This window comes from Mauremys reevesii, linkage group 5 (genome assembly GCF_016161935.1).
Source record: "Mauremys reevesii isolate NIE-2019 linkage group 5, ASM1616193v1, whole genome shotgun sequence".
Classification (NCBI taxonomy): Eukaryota; Metazoa; Chordata; order Testudines; family Geoemydidae; genus Mauremys; species Mauremys reevesii.
Genome location: NC_052627.1, coordinates 38,294,499 through 38,311,500, shown reverse-complemented (window position 1 = coordinate 38,311,500; position 17,002 = coordinate 38,294,499). Strand labels below are relative to the sequence as shown.

The 17,002-nt window shown below is 37.5% G+C and overlaps 1 long non-coding RNA gene across 1 annotated transcript in view; it reads right to left on the bottom strand.

Moving 5' to 3' along the window:
• Positions 1-12,640: 12,640 nt before the first annotated feature.
• Positions 12,641-17,002, bottom strand: part of LOC120407078 — a 63,137-nt gene continuing 58,775 nt past the window's right edge. Inside the window, exon 5 of the long non-coding RNA XR_005599779.1 lies at positions 12,641-12,746. This is a non-coding gene — a long non-coding RNA (uncharacterized LOC120407078). The remainder of the gene's footprint in view (positions 12,747-17,002) is intronic.

Here is a 17,002-nt window from a genome sequence, read left to right as displayed (position 1 = left end):
TCACCAAGATAGTATAACTTATGACAGTAAATAATGGTACAGATATCGACCTTCCTAATGCAACAACTAGTCTAGTGCTTTAGCGTCTGGCAAACAGTCTGGATTATATTTTTCATATTACTTCAATGACTTAGACTTTAAATGGGAGGTCTAAGTGCTTGTCTGTGTGCAGACTTCACACATCAAAGGTGATTTACATGGGAAAACAGTAAACATTTTAAAAAATGCTTAATTTTCACACTAGAGTATGAATGCTCTCACAAGGGCTGATTAGAACAGCAGGTGCTAAGGGAGACAAAGTATATGGATCAACATTGATGGGTATTCTCAACTTAAGGGCACAGAGAGTCTATTCCTAGCCCCTGGAAATTAGAACAGTCCCTAAGCTGCTTTAAATTAGACCCCAGTACTCTCTAAGGATAAAAGAAAGCAGGTCACAGTCAGTGCCATCTGTCTGTAGACCCAGGATGAGGGTTGAAATATTTTGCAGTCTTGAAATACCCCATATTCTTAATAAAAGCATGTCTGCTGTGTGTGAGAAACAGGGAGTGAGCTTTAGATGCATATTGGACCACATAAACTCCTGAGTAACAGGATCTTGGGCACTGAAATATATTGATTTGGTACAACCACAAACATGAATTCCCTCAACTGGAGAGGAAGGATGGTCTTATGGTAAAGGCCCTGGAGTGGGCCTTAGGTGTTCAATTTCTAGCTCTACCACAGATTTCCTCCTCTGTGTCTCTGCTCCTTTTCTGTAAAATATAGATAGTGCTACTTCCTTTATTGCACTGTTCATCTGTTCTGTCTATTTAGATTGTAGATGGTGTAGGCACTGTCTGCCATTGTGTTTTTGTACAGTGCTTCACACAGTGGAGCCTGGATCTTGGTTGGGTGCTGCAATACAAATAATAAACTGTAATGCCAGAAGTATGGATTGTCACAGTGGCCAGAACATTTCAGAATGGGTATGGGCCTGACTGCTGTGTATGGAATGTGCAAATACCCAGGGACACGTGCTAACACAAAGAAATGCAAACTTGCTTTACCCCTTTTGCTTCCCTCATATGGCACTGTCATAGCACCTGCACATGTTCTGTCTCCAGTCTATTCTGGTTGGACTATTATTGGGTGCAGTGTATCCAATATTTCTGACAGAGAATGTCTTTTCAATCAGAATTAATATTTTCAGAAAAAAATATAATGTTGGTTACAATTTTTCATATTTGACAAACCATTTTAAAAATGGTTTTAAAATGTGTTTTGTTCCAGTGGAGTTAAAAAAAAGTGAATGTTTCCTCCCTCAACCTCAATGGAAAATGGGAGGAGTTAAAAAAAAAAAAGGCAAAGGACACTTTTTATTTTCCCTCCCTTTTTTTCCACTGGAAAGAGAAAATAAATTGGGGATACAGTGTAGGGGTCCTGGCTGTCCCTTGAGGCTAGAAAGAGGGCTTGTCCCTCAAATTACTGCACCTGTGTAATTATGTAAGTGTAACATTAAAGTTGGGTAAATAAAGTTTTTAAAAAACAAATAAATGTAAATTTTTTGCAAAGTAGATTTTTTTTTGAAAGTTAGCACAGTGTGAAAAGAGGGCGGGACACAATGGAAATGCTTAAGTATGAAGTTCACTACTAGAGAGTATTAAAATATGTTAAAAACCAAACCAAAAATAGTGGATTTGTTATATGAAAAATAAAGAAATTATATGATCATAAGCTGTCTATAAATATTACATTCTAAAACCCTACGCAATATGTTTCTCCCTCTGTTTAAATTTTAGCATAGATAATACAGCAGTTCTGGCCAGAGTATTTCATTGGCATCAATATATTAGCATCAATATATTCTCAGGTTAACACATATCTAGTGTAGCATGAAAAAGCTATGACTTGGACCAAAAGGATTCTATGATAGCTCACTTGCAAATATTATAAGTACTTGTAAATATTCATCTGGTATTTTCCATAAGCTCAATTACTGTTTGTTTCAAGAATCAGAGAAGAGAATAATGCCCTTACACAGTGACTGGATATATCTAATATTATTGGTAATGCAGTTGACAAACACATAACCCAGAGCATATCTAATAATAAAGTTACATTATTCAACAATAGAAATTTGTAGCCTCTACTGAGCAATTTGTATTATTGCAAACAGATCGGCACGTGTGGAACATATTAAATTTGGATCTATTCAGTTGTATTTATACCTAGCCTATCTGCACATTTGAAAACCATCTGTAACATTTCAGTCACATTATGTTCAGAATTCCTCTAGCTTGAACCAGAGCTGAAGATCAGACATCTTTTAATTTATGTGCTATGTATTCATAGCAGCAAATAAATATGATAATCTGTTTCCAAAGAGAATCTTTGGTGGCTGGAAAATAGCACTGGAGACTGGCTTTTCAAATTTGGAACTGCAAGTGCTGGAAAGGTTTGACAAACATGAAAGAGCACAAAGGAAGCACTGAAGCATGGCAGTGGTTTCTTAAATCTGAGCTAATTAAGAACTACAGCACAATTCTTCAGACACTTAAGCAAGTGCTAAATTTTACCTGTGTTGATAGTCAATTGGACTACCCACGTGCATAAAGTTAAGCATGCACATAAATGTTTGCGGGCACAGGGCTTCAGGGATCCATATAAACAGCAGAGATAGTACTATGCAATTTTAGGCACTCTTATTGTCTTAATGATATTATTCCCATTTTAGGATTATTGTATCTCCTTCATATGGGCATGAAGTAAATAACAAGTTTATCTGGCTTCCCATAATGATTTTGTGCTAGCAAATCACTTAGGATTAATTATATAATAACTTTCATCTAAGGAGCTCCGTAATAGTACTTACAAAATCATTAGGCATTATTATTATTCCTTATTTGTTATTCTCTCCATAGATATACTGAGGCACAAGTTCAGGATGAAATCCTGGCCCCAATTAAGTCAATAGCAAAACTTCCATTGACTTCAGTGGAGCCAAAATTTCACCCTAAGAGGCCTGATCAATGTCACTCAATAAATCACTGGCAGAACTAAACTGTCTTCAATAGAAATAGCATGTGGCTGCACAATCCCAGGAGCAAAAAGAAGACATTGTGCCTCAGAAATAACCCCAGAGGTCCCCTTTTCCACTGCATGATTGGGTATATCAGATCAGCCATTTAAAAGATGCAGCAAACCCTCCCACCACCTCATGCCCAGCCAGTGCTATTGGCCAGCTCATGACTGTCCCTGCCCTTCATGACTTCACTTAATCCCCACCCCACTTATTTCTTATGACAAACATGTGTGCAGGCCCTGCTGTACCCCTCTCACTCAGCACTACTATGCAGTTATATCCATTACATGGTGTCATTTAAGGCTGGTTTACACATAACATACCTAATGCAAAATCTAAAATCCAAGGCAATGAAAAGTTAAGGTAATCCACAGTACATAATCTCTTCTTCTCCTTCTAGACATACACACCTCAGGTCACCACTATACACTTCAAAGAATTTACTACAACCATACCTGGCCCCAGTAGGTATCCTCACCTTCAAAGACCCTTTCCCCAGACTTGAATGTAGTTTTACATAACTTTGCAGAAGGCGTGGTGGTGTGTAGGTTGGGGAGTCTGGTGGAATTTGGAGAAGGCCTTGATTCTGTCCCCTGGCCTATATACATTATGGTAAGATCTTACCAAATATCATATAGAAAAGTCTGTGACAGAACCAGGATCTTCTGAGTTCCACTCAAGTGCATTAAATACAAGCAAACAATGTTGCTCTTTTTACAACAACCATCATCATTTGCTAACCACCTTATGCAAAGAATGAAGCAGGAATTCTATAGATGAAAAAAAATATGATTCTGTCATTAAAGACAATTTCATAAAGCATACACACAAAGGGGCTGAATGAAGGTTGCATGGTCAATCTTGATTCTGGAGAGTCTTAACTTTGTGTGCTTTATTTTCCAACCATTGACATTAGTTAAACATAATTTAGTGTAGAACTCGTTGAAACATTCCAATGGAAGAATTTTCTGTTGAAAAATTATGATTTTGATTACATCAAAATACTTTGCGGGAACATATCAATTTTGGCAAAATTTTCTTATATTTTTAAATGTTTAAATATTGGATAAGTTCAAAGTGCTTTGTGTCAACATCTATATTATTTATAATACAAAATCAAAATTATAAAGTTGAAATGAAGTCTTTTAACCTTATCAGAATGAAACATTTTGTTAAGGTTGTTCTGATAGTCCCAAAATGAAATTTTTCAGAAATTTCATTTTGTGGAAAATTAAGAATTTTTGACCCTCCATTCCAATACAGGTTGAAAGGAAATGTTCAAATGTTGGAATTTTGTGCTGAAAGAAAATTCCAAGTTTCAACCAGCTCTAGTTTTTTGTATGTAATTTTTTTTCTTCGAGGAAACTGGAAAAACAGAAGCTCCATCATGGTGAACCACATTGAATGAAGATCGGTCATCAGCAGGGTTTGAATACAGGATCTTTGTAGGTACAGTACAGACTACTATTACTTGAGCTGACAGAGTAACCAATAATAATGCTAGGCGGTTATCATCTATATGGATTAGTAATATAACCCAATATTATTAAGGTATTAATTTTACTTAATCTCATTCTTGAAAATGGGTGGCCCATATTTATTGAAAGTTCCCAAAAAATCAACATTTTAGCCCAACCCACTGAAATTTAAAAAAAACAACTGAAAACAGGGACTCTTAATGGAAAATGATGGATCACTCTTAACTATAGGCATTGCTACCAGCTCCAGCAATTGTAAGTGAAAGAATAGCCAGAATTAAATTCCTTAATTGTTATAATATGTGATATCACTGTGGATGAAAGCAAACAAGCCTAAATGGATGCACTGTGTATGCAGTTATAAGACATGCATGAAAAAAAAAATTACTACTTTTAAGCTATTATGATCTGTTATGCAAATATAAATTGAGAAACCTAGCCTACTGTTAAAAATCAGAAAATTCAAAAGCTTAACTGATTGCTAGTGATCATACTTTCATAAATTAATCTCAAATATAATCATCTTAAATAACATCCCTGAATTGTTGCCTGTGAATTTGTATATACCTCATGCAATATTTAAATAAAGGAAAGTCTGCAGAATAAAAGGCTAGAAACCAGTTTCATTCCAAACCTCTGTTTTCAGACCAATCTGAAAAGAGAAGCACAATCCTATTTTAAAGTACCAATCTATTCGTTATTTACATGGCTGATCTTGGTTGAGGTGCACAATGAGGTTTTTATTCTGGTTGTTGCAGATCGAATGAAAACAGTTAAGAAATATTGTTTATTACTGACTTTTTAAATACAGGAAAGTAAAATGGTATGCTAGACTAGCTTCTTGGCAAATTACTACAATGGACAGATGGTTTTTCATTATCTGTAATAGAGAAATATAAGGCTTGTGACAGTGTGTTTTGTACTGATGCTTATTCATCTGTGAGAGAGTAATTTTCAGGGCTGCTTGTCCAGAACACATTCTAAATCTTCCTCTGCATCTGCAGAACATCTGCTTAAACTAGAATTGTCAGTGTCAATATTGTATTGCTAGTAAGCTACAGACTGTCTTAATGTCTTCCCAAAGCCAAAGAAATGAGTGTAAAATAGGATTTCAGGGCTAGGATCCAGGGTTTACTGTCTAAATGCATTCTTCACTTTGTATGCAATGTAAAATCTTATTCAACACGCATTTTGCTCCAGGTAACATATGGTCTCAACAATTAGCACAGAAAAAGCATTTTTTCTTTGTAACAGTTTACAAATGGTGGAGAAAGGTACACTAGGCTTAGGGTTTTTTTTTAAGCAGTATGTCTGATGGAAAGAAAAAAAATTGTAAATTATAAAATACCACATTGCAAACATCTTAGCAAGATGCATCCCTCAGTTAATTACTTGAAGGAGAAATACACAGCATTGTGAGTCTGGCAGATTTTTCTGTGTTAAATGATGGTGTATTCAACTTCTGCACTTCGGTATGCGAAGTAAGTTGTAGTAGGTAATGGTGTGCCATTTTGTATTACATAATGTAACTATATATTTTATTCATGCTGAAATTTGTCAGCCTTATCATTTTTCCCTTCCAATTTTATTTCTTTCGGTTAATCTACTTCTACTTTGTCCTTGGTGATATCTATTAATAGCAGGGAGCTTGTGTATAATAGGTTGTGAAGACTTCTATGGCACAGACAAACTAGTACTATCAATAATATAGTAGGCTGCAATGAAATATCAGCACTGGGCTGTTTTTTATGTTCTTTCTTTGTCTCCCTTGTGCCTCCGGGGTCAATTGCTTCTGGAGATATTCCTTGCTGCCTTGTCAAGATCTGAAAACTTACTGCTGGAAGGCAAGTATGTGGCGAACACGGTTCTTCACATTCATATGCACTATCAAGAACAAAAATATCTGCTGTCTTGAAAACACAGTTCCTTCTTAATGACCACACCAGGTGGTTGTTTGCTAATACTCACTGCTTGAATATATGGCAAATATTATGACAGAACAAAACACCTTTGCACAATATTTAATCAGTAAGAGTGGAGATTCACTCTACCTCCATATCCTGTCTCTATGTTGGTAAAATACTACGCTGTTGGGGAGGAACATCAGACAAACTGCTGTGCACCTTCCCTCTATCCCTCCAGACTGAAATAGCAGCTACAGATCATCTGAGCCTGTGGCATGTGAAACTGAGGCTGTCTGTTCCCTGGTTCACGCCTGGCCTCTGTTGTGTCTTTAAGTGGGGTTAGTGCACAGAAACTTTCTGTAGTATATGGAGATGTGCAGTTGCCCCACTTGCCTTGTCTACCAGCTGAACATCTTCTTAGTCCATATGCGGGTCCTGTCTGTCATAGAAACCCAGGTACTGACCCTGTGAACCATAGGTGAATTTCACTCTTATGCACATTGTCAATATAAAACAGAGCCACATCCGCTGGAAAAAGAGTCTGTAATAATATTGTCCTAAGAGCATTCTTGTGTACTTTGTTCTTACACAATAAATGTAACGTGAACAAAACCACATGAACTCAGTGGGGTCCAGATAACTATTTACCAACTATATACAACATATAAGACCCAGTTACATATATACACAGCTACTCTGATAGCATTATGATGGCTTCTGAAACACAGAAGACAGCGAAAATCTCTAGAGGATTCTCTAACATGAACAAATTTACCTTAGATTTTAGAACATCCTGGAAAAAGCCATCTCATGTCACAGTTATGCTCTAAAAGAGGGAAATAATATTTCTGTAGCAGCATCACTTGAAGTTCTCTAAGTACACAACAAACACTTAGGGTCTGATCCAACTCCCACTGACGTCAGTCCGAATCTTGCAGTTAAAGCATATTCATATATGCATTCATTTAAAAATAACAAAACCTTTTTATTTTCTTTAAAATGGGGAATACCATTTGAACTGATAGAAACTTGCACATTTGTTTAAAGGCTGTCACTCACTAAAAGTGGAATAACTGTTCTTGAAAGAATAGTCAATAAAAGAAGGTAAGACAAGTACAAATTTGACATTTAGGGTGAGATTTTCAAAGGCCCAAACAGCAGTTAGGAGACTTTCAATGGAGTTGAATGCCTAACTGACTTTTGTGCCTTTGAAAATCTTGTCTTTGGTCTTTTATTTCAGAGTTTGTTTGACAGATAATTATGAAATATTATCATGTATGGGAAATTGTGGATGGGCCTGAAGAAACAGTGTTTTATGCCGTTATAAAATGATATCCTTGCTGTATGATGACACGTTTCTGACTTCTGCTTGATATGCTATGTGTTGAGTAGCATATTTTACATGTTCTATATGGCAATTTTTTCTTCTTAATTTTGCTGTTTTTCTGAGGGATTTTTTACAACATATAGAAGTGAAAACATATAATTGTATGATATGACTGTAACTTTATAATTTACTTAAACTTTGCTTTTGTTTATTTCACTGAGATGTTATAGTTCTTTTTTTGTTTTCTTTTATACAACACCCCCCTCCTTTGCAAAAAAGCCAAACAAAACAGACGTTATTCTTGCCCAAGGAGGTCAGTATTCTGACACTACTCTTTTTATACCTCCCACTCCCAAATCACAACTTCAAAGTGTGTGAATGTGTATATTTGTGAGTATATATCTATACATAAAACAGAGAGAGAGATGATTCTTTGGGATGGAAAACACTATATAAATATAAGATATTAATGATAATTATTGCATTGCTCCATATATTATTTTGCCAAATTCACCATATTGAACACTTCTATCCAAAGAGGGGTCTCCTGTACAGCACAACACAAATTGAGATATATTGCCACTGACCACTTCATTAATGTAGCTAAGGCATCAGCTGAACTTCTGTGACTTTAACAGTAACAATTTTTTAACACTCTTCTCTTGTTTTGGTTAAAAAAAAAAAGGCTAACATACCGTTATTCAAATGTGGTTCATCTACCACACCTTTGAACACCAGTTGGGTCAAGAGATGATTCATTAAACTATCTAGAGGTCACATTTGGTCTAATGGAATTTATAAGGAGTCTTTCTCTCTTCAGCTCTCTCTGACACACAGCTGTATCATACTGATGCTTCTCTCGATCAATATTATTTAAGGCATTTACAAAGAAGTTCTCAGAAAATCTGACCTCTACTAGATCCATGATCTTGCTATATGAAGAACCTGGCAAATTCAGATTATATACATCCAGCTACTTTGCCAGAGTAGCTTACTGAACTGGCAAAATCATGTTGTATATATCCAGCTATGCTCATTGACAAGTGATCATAGGAGGCAACTCAGCTGCATAATATTTCAGCTTCCATTGCCTATACAGTCATGATGAAAGAAGACTTAGGTCAGTTTACAAATATTAAAATATTTTTCCTTATATATTCTAGACACAAGCAAAGTCAATAGTATTTATTTTATGGTTAAAAATAAAACATTGCATAGATGTTATTTTTTTATTCCTCCCCAGAAAAATTACCTTCTTAAGTGTTTTTCTTTTACATTTCTTTTTCCTTTCAAAATACTGGGTAAACATACAGTTATTTCCTGGTATGTGTTAGTGAGAAATGCATAATTACACTCCTTAACACAGATGCTTGGTATTTTGCATAAGTATCAGGATTCAGGGCTAATGTGAAGAAGTGAATTATAGGTGTTGGGGTGCAATTGTGAGTTGTGCTGATTGAATGATGAATTCCCTGATGTTTCTCACACTGTTCATTTCATTGCACGGAGATGGAAGAAATGTAAATCACTATTAAAGTGGTGACTTTAGTTAATGCTTCTTAAGCCTGAACGCCATGCTGCAGATAATGTGCACTTGCAAACCTACAAATATTTGTGAAGTATTTCTATATTTTTTGTAGGGAGAGATGAAGGGCCTAAAGAAAGACATGGGTGCATTTACATTGGTGCTCTCTGTTTCATTCACTTAGGTTATGGCTACACTAGAGCGCTTACAGCAGTGCAGCTGCACCAGTGCAGGTGCTCCACTCTAAGCTATCTGTGTAGCCACCTTAAGCCAATGGGAGAGAGGTCTCCCATTGATTTAATCTACTTCCAGCATGCGGCGGCAGCTATGTTGGCAGAAGAAGCTCTTCCGGTGACATAGCACTATCCACACTGATGTTTAAGTTGGCATAAGTTATGTCACTCAGGGGGTGGGGGGGGCTAATTCACACCCAGGAGCAACATAACTTAAGTCAACTTGAGCTGTAGTGTAGCCATAGCCATAGTTTCCTGGTAGTAAACAGAAGCCTGACCTTGTTGGGTTTTCTTTATTATAAACATGAGATGATATAATACTCTGATTCTGAAAATGATTGAGTCAAGTGAATCCTTTAGTTGTAACATACTGAATTAAGTATTCTACCTAGGGCTTTAATTTTTCAATCTTGTATTTGTTTCGGACCTATTGTAACTGGCCTTAATTTCCCTCTAATAACAGCTGTTCATTCGGTACAACTGTTTACTCAAGGGATGAAGTAGAGAATTATTCTGTGCTAACTCAAGTATAGTTTACACTAGAAAATTAGGTTGGTTCAACTACATTGGTCAAGGGTGTGAAAAATCCACACCCCTTGGCAGCGTAGTTAAGTCAACCTAAGTTCCTGTGTAGACAGTTCTTCCATCGATCTAGCTACCACCTCTCAAGGAGGTGGATTACTTGCACCAAGGGAAGAATCCCCTCCTCCATCAGCATAGCTAGTGTCTACACTGTAGCATTTTAAGTGTAGACAAGCCCTTAGAATGTAAAAATGATTAAATAATAGCTGTTCCTGTCATTTTGCACCATCAGTAGATTAATGGGATTCTTGTGGGTCCTCCTCCCTCTCCCCAGCATAAGTAGTCATGGTAATTGCTCTGAAACAAACAGTTGTTATTTTATTATTTTATTAATAAAGCTTTAAAATTTAAACCCTTGGTGTGTTTTGTCATCTCCTCCCCAAATGATCCTGTGGCCTCAGGCTGATCACCTGACACCTCACGCAGATTGGTAACTGAAATCTGTCACAATAGCTCAAAGAAAGATCAGACTGTGAAGCAAGAAACTACCAGCAAGCACTTTCAGAACCTGTTATAACAACAACAAACTGAAAAAACATGAAACATAAGTGGAGATCAAGAAGATGATTGAACTAATGCTGCAAGCTTCTCACTTCTGCATGGGAAATGTAGATCAGATAAAGCACAACATCTCATGCTACATTTGAGACTCTGATGAACTCCTGGGGAAACAGATCCTAAAGAAGAAATGTTGGATCATGGAGAAGATGATAAGGTTATGTGATGAACATAGGAAAGAAGCTAAAGAGTTCAAAGGAAAGTTGATGAAACTGCAAAAGAAAATATCCCCATGCACGAGAAATAGAAGCACTGAATAAAGTGGCAAAAGACGTTTAGCTTGAACAACAGTGTGTTGATATACACAACTTTCTGTGGCAAATGGCATCGGGAGGGCTTACCAAACCATCAAGATTCTTTTGAAAGATTTCTCCTGCAGAAAGAATGTAATTTTACCCAACACTTAGAGTAGGTATTGCCAAGAACTTTATATTATGAACAAAAGAAATTTTAAGTTGGAAGTAAAGGAGGCAGAGGAGATCTGTCCAAGAAGCTCTGTTTATCCTGATGGACCGCTTCCTACAGTCAAAGAAGTTGAGTGTGTGATACAGACACTGAAAAGAAATGAGGTCCCTGGAGTGGATAACATACAAGCAGAAATAATTAAAAGTGGTGGAGAGACACTCATCTCGTAATACCATAAGATTCTCAATGTAATTTGGGAATCTGGAAAACAGCCCAGTACTTGGAAACATTCCCTGATGATTCCTATTTATAAAAAGGTAGACACAGTTATTTATGGAAATTACTTTACAATCTTATTGACGCACCATAGGAAAATACTGTTTGCAGTGATGTTGTCGTGGAGAAAATGGATACTTGACCATCATTCTGGGGTGAGAACTTTTGCCTGTCTTGATGCAGTGTGAGCTTTTCAATTCTCTGTTAACTTTTTCCACATCCTAATGAAGTCCCAGGAGACCTCCCACTGCAGGAACACTGATATGGCTGGTTGTTTACATTTCACTTTTATAAAGAACATGGAGGCCGAAATCATTCATCAGTACTTTTCATCTTCACACAAAGCAACTTCCTCCTTGGGAACCTTTTGTGCCTAGACTTCAAATAGAGAAGAAACCTGTAAGGCAAAGCAGATGAATATATGAAGATGAGTCTGTTACTGTAGCACTTTAATGAAAACAAGCTTCCAGTTTCTTTTCTAATTAGTTTTACCAGTGACAATAAATCTTCTATATCACACCACCAAAATGCTATTAACTTATAGTTACTGAAGTAATCTAGTATAAACATTATGCAAACTACATAACTATAGCATTAACATTTTTAAAAATCCCAAACGTTAAAAAGAATGGAAATAACCAGTTAAGGTAATTTACATAAATATTCTATTATCATTACAGTTCATACATTCAATTAACCACAATATTGAAAAGAAAATTCACTTTCAACATCTAAAAAACTTAACCATTAAATACAAGAATTACTTATGAACTCTCTTAGAATATATAGCATTAATTATATACAAGCAATGGCATACATATATTGATGCTGAAAGATTTCATGTGTCAGGGTTAAGGCTTCTGATAGAATTAATTATAGTGGGGTGGTAGCCACACTATGGTTAAGGATGAGACTAGCTTACTGTTTGCAGCCAGTTTTTCCTGAGTGCTCTAAAATCCAGATGGGGACTAAGATTGTCTTGGTAGCTCAGTGTCAGGGACATATTTCCAGGAAGCCCCCTTGTGACCTTCCACATGTACCCCCAATCATATCTCCCTCACTACTTCACCTGTTAAAACAGGGAAATTCACTGCCCAAAACTTAGTTAACACAGAGATAAGGTTGACCAGCAATGCCTTGTATTCTTTCAGAGCAGTCCACCTATGTTTAAACATCTGAGAAGCAAAAAGATGCACCTTATTGCACCTTACCTGCCTTGAGCCACATTGTTCTTTTTTGGCAGAATGGATTTAGTTCATACAATGTACCCATCACAGCCTTGCTCAACCTCTGCCTGGCTCAGTAAGAGTAGGGTTTTGTCAATAGTTCATACAGTCAGTGAGGGCTTGACATCTTGCAATCTATCCCCAAGTAAGCAGGAGCAAATAGATTCACTGCATGAAAAGCAGAGCAGAGACTGCATTATAATTCTGAGAGTCATGATTTAGTCCCTGCTTGCTCCAGGGGAAAAGTATGATGAGTCAGCCCTTTTTCCTGGAGCAGTTTACTACCCTCTGTGTGCTGGCTTAGCTCTTCTGGCTAAACTTCCAATTTCTGCCTGTGCTTCCCATTCCTGCTGCCTACTCTCTGCCCTCCTCTGTCTGTGTGCATTGTGGTGGTGGGTAGGAGGGAAGAGGAATAAAAGTCTAGCTGCATGTGCTCCCATCTGGATTGATATTAGTAATACAGGTAGCCTATGCATGGAAATAAGGAGGTTTCTTAGACCCTTTCCTCTCCTGTATGTTGTTATAGCAAGGGTCACAATCTGACCCCAGATTTTTAAAGAACTTTGGAATCTATCTGGTTGGAAGATGCTACATCTGCAAATCACTGCCATTATAACTGTACAGGTTATATTATATCTTAAAATTAAGGTAGCTTTCAAAAGGGAGATATTTTGGTACATGATAGTAATTGGCTCAATACAATTAGTTCTGTTAGAGTCTAATTATAACTCTAGGTGTATGTTCACCAAGAGAGGCAATATTAGAAACAAGCCCTAATAAGCTAAAAGGGCAAACTTACTGTCTTATTTTTATCACTAAAAACCAAATGTACTGGGGAAATGGCAGCCTTTTGCAAAATGAAATATCAACTTATTTCTGATGGAAGGTAGCATTAACTATTTATATCCTCTCCTGAATGCATATACATGCTGAATAAAGTTGTTTCCCTCTAATGATTACAACATGATGAGTTTAAATTTGTATTTTCCATGTGTGATTTAACATTGCTTTTAAATGGTTTGATCCTCAAAAAGTACGTTGCAAAACTCATCATAAGTTGAGCATCAGAGAGAGACTTCTTAAATGAAGGTGCTAGTTACCCAGCAATTTTCCTTCTGTGTTAATTGGGATAAACAGCTCATCAAGCCAACCTGAAATGTTAAGGTAATGACATTGTTCCTTATGGATGTTTTCTCAGCATGGTGTATATAGCTTTGTGGTTGTTAGTACAGCAGATGACTGAATTTCTTGACACTTGTTCCAGTCATTCGCTCTGCTGGAATTTTATAGATACATATATGCTGAGCACTATAACACCATAAGAATTTCCTTGACAAATTAGCCTGCTGTGTCTGCTGGGTCTAAAAAAAACCCTATCTACTGAGTTCATCTTAGTTCTGTAGTTTTAATTTGTATATTATCTGCACAAGAAGATTCTGAAATGCAAAGATACTAGGAGGAGCCACTGCTGGATCAAATAAAATTAATAAGTGATCTTGTATAACAGAATACTTTTCTTCCTATCCCTATTCTATGATTACTTTGCTTAAAATGAATTATGCATATTATAATTCATGATTTCTATAAGAGTTGACTATTAATTTTGTCAGATTCTTGCCCAGGCAGAATAATAAGAGCTATCGAAGGTGATGTCTTGGACTTTTCTCAATACCATTGGGAAGGTTATAGCAGGACATGATGACATTATGGACAACCATGGGTGCCTATTCTATTACTTCTCTCTCTCACCCATGTATACACTGAGGAGCACTTAGATAAGCAAGTGATTTTCTCTGTACCAATAGATACATAGGGAATGTGCAGATCAAGCACAGATAGCCAAGAAGGTAAAACAATAATTTTTAGACCTCGATTGATGTGACAATATATAGTTCCTGAATTGCTTCTAAATGTGGCAGCTGCTTGAACACCTTTCCAATAGAATATGTTACTGGACTAGACTAGAATATTTTCACTCCAAGGCCAAGATTTTCAACAGTGACTAGTGGTTTTCGGTACCTCATTTTTCCATTGAGCACTCTTTGGTCAGGCATCATCCTCCATAGGTTTTTCAATAGGTAGGAATTCTGGAACTTCTAAGCCTCTGTAGTGGTGCAGTCACCCTGCTCTTGCTCAGGAAGGGTTAAAACCAGCTCTGGGAAAGGGCTGCCCCGAGGAGCCAATCAGGCGAAGGCAGGTAGCAGCCAATCCAGACCTGGTAGGGCTCGTATAAAAAGGGCTGTGAGCTAGGGGGCAGGCAGTTTCACTCCAGCCTTGAGGTGGGAAGGACCAGGTTGCCTGGGAGCACAGGGTACCTTCAATAGAGCAGTGCTGGGGGAAGGGAGGGGCAGCAGCAGGCTGAGCTGGGGAGCTCAAGCCTAGTGACCTACCAGGCTGAGGCCTGACAGGAAGGCCAAAGGAGGTATTGGGGCTGCAGAGAAAGGCAGCAGGTCCAACCCCCTAGCCAATGATGGCCATTGCGGACTTCAGTTTGCCCCTGAGTAAAGGGGCTAGATGCAGATTGGCAGTGGGTCACTGAGGCGAGGTGGGCTCATGGGAGTGGGGTTCCCTGGGTGAGGAGTAGCACCCCAAGGTAAGAGGCACCATAGTCCGGGAGGGATGTGGGACCTACACATGGTGGAGATAAAGGGACTGCAGAGGGGTAGGTAACAGAGGTCGAGACACCGGCCCATAGAGGGTGCACCAGGGCTGAGAGCGCTAATTCCTGGGCAACCAGCAGGAGGCACCACACCGGTGAGTCAGCGATTTGCTACAGAATCTTTCAAAAGTGATCTTAGCTTGCATCAGACATTCCACCTAATCTAAAACTTTTCTAATTAAATTCTTACTCACTTGCACTAGTAATTTATTGCCATCTTCCTGATAATATTTATTAGTTAAAATAATTGCTTATATAGTCAAGTTTTATTCTTTTTTATTACATTATTATATGTAGATTCAAATTTGGATTTTAGTAATTTTATACAAAGTTCATCCACAGGAATATCTTCTATAGGGCAGATAGAAGATTCCTGCAGTACAGATTTATATGTAGGACCCAAATTCGCCTTTCAGCTAACGGAAGATTGTCATGCATTAGAAGCAGAATTTAAGTAGGATGGTTCTAACTAAGTAGACATCTGCTGCTGCTTTTTTAGATGCACATTTTTAACAGTGAGGATAATTAACTATTGGAAGAGATTACTAAAGGATGTGATACTATCTCCAACATTTGGAGTCTTTAAATCAAGATTGGCAGCCTTTCTGGAAGATACGCATGTTCTAATTCAACCACAAATTGTTGAGATAGATGCAGGAATTACTGGATGAAATCCCATGGCCTGTGTGTTATGCAGGAGATCAGTCCAGGTTGTAATGGCATCTTTTAGCTTTAAAATCTATTACATTTATTTTTGTGAAAAATATAACATTCCACATTGAAGAATACAGTGGTGCATCATCAATTATACCCAGTTCCATTTTTCCTTAGATAAGTATTTTCTTCCAAGTTTTGTGACCTTGACATGACAGAGTCTAAAAACAGTTCCATGATCTCATTCAAGATGTCTTGTAAAAGTGAATCTCCTCTCTTCCCCCACTCCCCGCAAAAAAAACCAACCCAGAATCACAGAATTATTTCAGTGCTATTTTTTTCTAAGTTTATTTACCAGGGACCAAAACCTGTATGCCTTGCAGGGACTATAGTCCCAGAGGATTTCACCCTTGTTCCATCACCTGTATGCTAGGTAAAGGTGCTGGAGTCATGTGAAAGGGATCTACAAGCATTAGATACAGATAGGAAACAATTCCCCTGATGCGTGAACTAAGGAAGTCAGCTGCAAGCTGTCCTCCAAGGACCCCACCACAGGCCCTAAAAGGCACATCACAGAATCCCACCCAGTGGTGTCACTTTAACTACTTGCTTGAGCAAGGAGAGGAGGAATTGATCTAAAAGTAGCAGGAAGATCCAATCAGTTGTTAGGATTTCCTTTAAAGAGCTAAAACAAATTCTATCATATGATTTAGACATTTTAATGACTTACATTTTCTTTTCTGTTCTCTAGAAATGGAACATGTTTAAAATTAGTGCTCTGTAGGATTGGCACCATGTTTCAAACATATGAATGTTAGTGGAGCCGGGGGAGGATGGGAGAATGATGCTCCCACAACTTTTCTAGTAATAATTTTAATAGTCTCTGAGCTGTGTTTCATTCTGCACTGGAGCCTATTCCCTTTGACAGTATTACAGTGGGTTTGGAGGGTTTCTTTGTATTAAACAGTTAACCTGCAGGCAAATGTGCGTGTTTGTTTTTTCTTTCCAGTAAAATAACATGACTCTTTTTAAAAAATGGCCCAGATTCTGGAAACAACTCATAATCATGGAAATAGTCTCACTGGGACCACTTCAGTGAATAAGGACGACA